Here is a 5000-nt window from a genome sequence, read left to right as displayed (position 1 = left end):
GACGAGTAGGAGGGTCGCGGCGGTGTGCGCAGAAGGGTCTGGGCGTGAGCCTGCCTGGAGCCGCCGTCGGTGCAGATCTTGGTGGTAGTAGCAAATACTCCAGCGAGGCCCTGGAGGACTGACGTGGAGAAGGGTTTCGTGTGAACAGCCGTTGCACACGAGTCAGTCGATCCTAAGCCCTAGGAGAAATCCTATGTCGATGACGGTGTATGTTTCTAAAGTATTTTTGACTAAAGTGCACACCCGTCGGGCGAAAGGGAATCCGGTTCCTATTCCGGAACCCGGCAGCGGAACCGCATACAATTCGGGCCCTCGTAAGAGTGTTCGTCGGGGTAACCCAAAGTGACCTGGAGACGCCGTCGGGAGATCCGGGAAGAGTTTTCTTTTCTGTATAAGCGTTCGAGTTCCCTGGAAACCTCTAGCAGGGAGATAGGGTTTGGAACGCGAAGAGCACCGCAGTTGCGGCGGTGTCCGGATCTTCCCCTCGGACCTTGAAAATCCAGGAGAGGGCCACGTGGAGGTGTCGCGCCGGTTCGTACCCATATCCGCAGCAGGTCTCCAAGGTAAAGAGCCTCTAGTCGATAGACTAATGTAGGTAAGGGAAGTCGGCAAATTGGATCCGTAACTTCGGAATAAGGATTGGCTCTGAGGAGCGGGGCGCGTCGGGCTTGGTCGGGAAGTGGGTCTGGCTGACGTGCCGGGCCTGGGCGAGGTGAATGACCCTCCTTCACGGGGGGGTCGGGATCCGAGCTCGGTACCGTGCCTTGGCCTCCCGCGGATCTTCCTTGCTGCGAGGCTTTTGGGGCGGTTTACGCCGTCCTGATCGTTCTCTTCGGCCGCCATTCAACGCTCAGCTCAGAACTGGCACGGACTAGGGGAATCCGACTGTCTAATTAAAACAAAGCATTGCGATGGCCCTCGCGGGTGATGACGCAATGTGATTTCTGCCCAGTGCTCTGAATGTCAACGTGAAGAAATTCAAGCAAGCGCGGGTAAACGGCGGGAGTAACTATGACTCTCTTAAGGTAGCCAAATGCCTCGTCATCTAATTAGTGACGCGCATGAATGGATTAACGAGATTCCCACTGTCCCTATCTACCAGTATACCTCCAGACGTTGAGCTGAGCACACGTGTTTTTCCGCGAGTCTCAGTGCTGTGCGTCTCTAGCTTTTTCCACCTACTCCACTGCCGCATTTTTACGGTTTTGGGGCTCTGGTGGTGAATACGCGTGTTTAGTGTGTTTCTGTAGTGTTTGTTTATTGCTAAAAGTGCCTGCGTCGAGTGTGAATGGATTAAATTGTGTAAAAGTGCGTGTGAAAGTTTCTGTGCCGTGGCTGCTGCGGAGGCAGCTAAGCCCCGCCCCCCTTTTTCATTCGGGGCGCGATATCTCGACTTCCGGTCTGGGGAGGGGTCTGAAATTTGTCAGGGGTGCTTCCTCACATAATTGTGAGGAACCTGCCGAATTTCGGATTTTTCGACCAACCGTTTCGCGAGCTACAGAAACGACGTCGTTTTGACAGCCGCGCGGGAGCTCCGCCCCTCGTCTGCACTTGCGGGTTAATATCTCGGCTTCCGGTCGACAGAGGGGTCCGAGATTTTTCAGGGGTGTTTCCTCACATAATTGTGGGGAACCTGCGGGGTTTCGAATTTTTCGACCGACCATTTCGCGAGTTACGGAAACGGCGTTCTTCTAACAGCCGCGCTGAAACTAATAAGAGGCTCCGCCCCCAGTCTGCACTTGCCGCTTGATATCTCGGCTTCCGGTCGACAGAGGGGTCCGAAATTTTTCAGGGGTGTTTCCTCACATAATTGTGGGGAACCTGCGGGGTTTCGGAATTTCGACCGTCCGGCCCGGGATTGCTCAAAAGGGGAAGTGAGTGGGAGTTGCCTGTAGAAGCGGGGGAACTTTCTCCCCTTCTCTCGCTCGTCGTAGGCATTTAAAAGTGCGATATCTCGGACAGTGCTCTATAGAAGCGAGTGAAATTTTTCTGTGTGTGCTAGTGGACGTTTACGCGATCTGCCACATAAATTTCACGGCGATCACCTGACTCTTCCGCCGTTGGCGGGAAAAGACTTTCGTGGCGGTGTGATCGTGTATACGCGCCCGTATAGGCGCGACAGGCTGCCTCCCCTGCAACCTGCCGGCTCTGCGTGACTGACCACTTTTTGTTTGCACGCCCGTAAAAAGGTAGGTGTTGTTTTTACTGTGTGTGTGTTTTTGCGTGCCTGCTTGCGAGGCTTCACGTGCTGAGTGCCGCCACTGGAATGGGTGCGAAATCGCGACGAAAGAAGAAGCGTGCGTCCTCCGATGCTGCCTCCAGTAGTCGGTCCGACCCCTCTCCTGAGGCGCGGATCAGGGCGGCTGACGAGGCGGGGTCGGAGTCCGAGTCGCATGCGCACGCTAGGTGTCGCTCGCCGATTGCGAACGGGAAGCGACTATGGGCGAAAACCCCTACGAATGCAAGTGTGAATGCGAGTGATAGCCAGAGCGAATGCGAAGAAATGGAAGTGGTGCCTGTGAGTGCCAAGCGCGGGCTGCCAGCATCCGAGTCAGCGGTGGGTCCACGGGCCAAGAAGAGGCAGCAGACTCTCTTGAGCCCACGTGTGTCTGTTGAGAGAATGAGTGCGCATGTGAATGAAGAACCGCAAGTGAATGCAAGTGTGAATAAGAATGTGCAAACGTGTGTGAATGATAGCGAGCGTGTTGGAGACATGGCGCGCATTGGGGATAAACTCCGTGAGTTTATCCTCAATGATGCGAACAAGGTCTCCAAACATGCGAGCAAGATTGTCCTGGGATGTGTGAGCGAGTATGAGCAGTTCCTCATGCGCCTCCAATGCGAGAACGCAGAACTGCGCGGCAGACTGCATGAGAGCGAGAAGCTGTGTGCGTCTGTGGTTAAGGAGTGTGCGCGTGCCCCCATGGCCCCGTACACCACGGTCGCGGCTGCCAGAGGAGTGCCTGAACAGCGTGCGACTACGAAGCCGGTGAGTGTGGCCAAGCCGAGCTACGCCCTCGTACTCAAAGGCAACGAGAATGAGCCGAACACGGCCATTCTCAATAGGCTCAAGAGTGCGAGTGGCTGTGAGAATGTGCGTGTGAAGAATGTGCGTGAAGCCAGAAATGGTGGTGTGATTGTTGAGACCCTCAGTGAGAAAGAGAGAGAATGTCTGAAGCGTGCGGTAAGCAATGTGCGAGTGAATCTGAGTGCAAACGAGCCGCGAAAGCTCAATCCGAGAGTGATTGTGTATGACGTGCCCAATGAGATGACTGAGGAGCGCTTCCTCAGCAGCTTGTATGAGAAAAATCTGAGTGGAGTGATTGAAAGAGAGAATGTGGGAAGGGAGGTGCGTGTGGCCTCCAGACAGTCGAAACCGGGAGTTTCGGTCGGCAATGTCATTCTCGATGTTGCCGGGCGGATCCGGGATCGACTCCTGGAGGAGAAGCGTGTGTATATCGAGTGGAATGCATACCGTGTGAGCAAGTATGAAAACGTGCCGCGATGCTATGGGTGTTTCAGCTATGGGCATCTGCTACGTGAGTGCAAGGGTGAGCGTCTGTGTTATAGATGCGGAAAACCCGGGCATCGGGGTGCGGGCTGCAGGGAGCGGGAAGACTGCGGGAACTGTCGGGCCCGCGGTCTTAGTGCGACCCACTCGGCCCTCTCTCCTGAGTGCCCGGAGTATAAATGGAGATTAGAACGACTGAGAGGGAGGATAAGCTCATAAAATGGCGCATTCCCGGGAAATTCGTGTGCTTCAAGTGAATGCTCAACGGGGATACAGTGTGATGTGTGATTTAGGTGAACGACTGCTAAATGAGAGTATTGATGTGTGCCTGATCCAGGAGCCGCACTGCGTGAATGGTCGTGTGGTTGGGTTGCCGTATGGCACTAGAGTGTTTGTTAGTAAAAGTGGCAGGGCGGCTCTTGTCGTGGCGGGTGATACCATCGAGTGCCTCTCATTGGACGATTGGGATTGCGAGAATGGTGTATGTGTATGGACGAAAGGCGTCCACGGCGAGGTTTATATGGTCTCGGTATACTGCCGTTTCGGCGAGGATATCGAGCCGTATCTGCTGAGCCTGGACAGACTGCTTGAGAGAATAGCTGGACATGAATGCATCTTGGGTATGGACGCGAATGCCTCGAGCGGTCTTTGGCACAGCAAGGATTCGACATCGAGTAGAGAAAGAGAAGCGAGAGGGCATGCTCTCGAGCGGTGGATTCTAGCGAATGAATGGGGACTGAATATTCTGAATGAGCCTAGTGAGCACTACACCTTCAGCGGCCCTAGGGGGCAGAGCGACATTGATGTCACTCTGTCCAATATTCGACGACATGACTGTAAGCTTGAGTGGGAGGTCAGGTGCGAATGGGGAATAAGTGACCACAATCCCATACTCATCCGATTGTGGCACGGCGTGAACGAGGCTTCGCCTGCGGCTGTTCCTCCTCCATTAAGTTGGAGGTCTTGGAAACACGGCTATGGACGTGGCCTATATATGGATGTACTGAATGACAGAGCAGATGAGCTTGGTCTGACCTCGTTTTCAGACCTTGACTCATCACAAATGGCTCTGAAGGTGACTGAATGGTTGACGAGTGCTAATGATGAGTGCATGAAGAGAGCGAAAGTGATGAGGAGAGAATGGGTTGTCTGGTGGACGGATGAACTGGAATATATGAAAAGAGACGTGCAGCGGTGCCGAAAAAAGTACCAGCGTGCAAGATGCCGTCAAGACGAGAATGTGGCTGACCTCAAGAGTGAATATAGAAAATGCGAGAGAGAATACAAGTGTTCGATGCGTGAAGTTAAGGAGCGTGATTGGAGGGAGGCCGTTGGCAGAGATGCCAACGACGACCCCTGGGGACGCGTGTATAGAATCTGCCGCGGCAAGAATAAAAAGAGCGACCTTGCTGGGCTAAAGACGCCCGATGGATGCACGAAGACATGGATGGAGAGTGCAAGTGTCTTGATGAAAGATTTCTACCCTCGT

At 54.1% G+C, this 5000-nt stretch overlaps 1 pseudogene; it reads left to right on the top strand.

Moving 5' to 3' along the window:
- Window positions 1–1133, top strand: part of LOC116417871 — a 2826-nt pseudogene extending 1693 nt beyond the window's left edge.
- Window positions 1134–5000: the final 3867 nt, after the last annotated feature.

The sequence above is a fragment of the Nasonia vitripennis genome, chromosome 5, assembly GCF_009193385.2.
Source record: "Nasonia vitripennis strain AsymCx chromosome 5, Nvit_psr_1.1, whole genome shotgun sequence".
In the NCBI taxonomy this organism is placed as follows: Eukaryota; Metazoa; Arthropoda; class Insecta; order Hymenoptera; family Pteromalidae; genus Nasonia; species Nasonia vitripennis.
The sequence above is the reverse complement of the archived record's forward strand: the minus strand, read 5'-3'. Positions and strand labels throughout refer to the sequence as shown.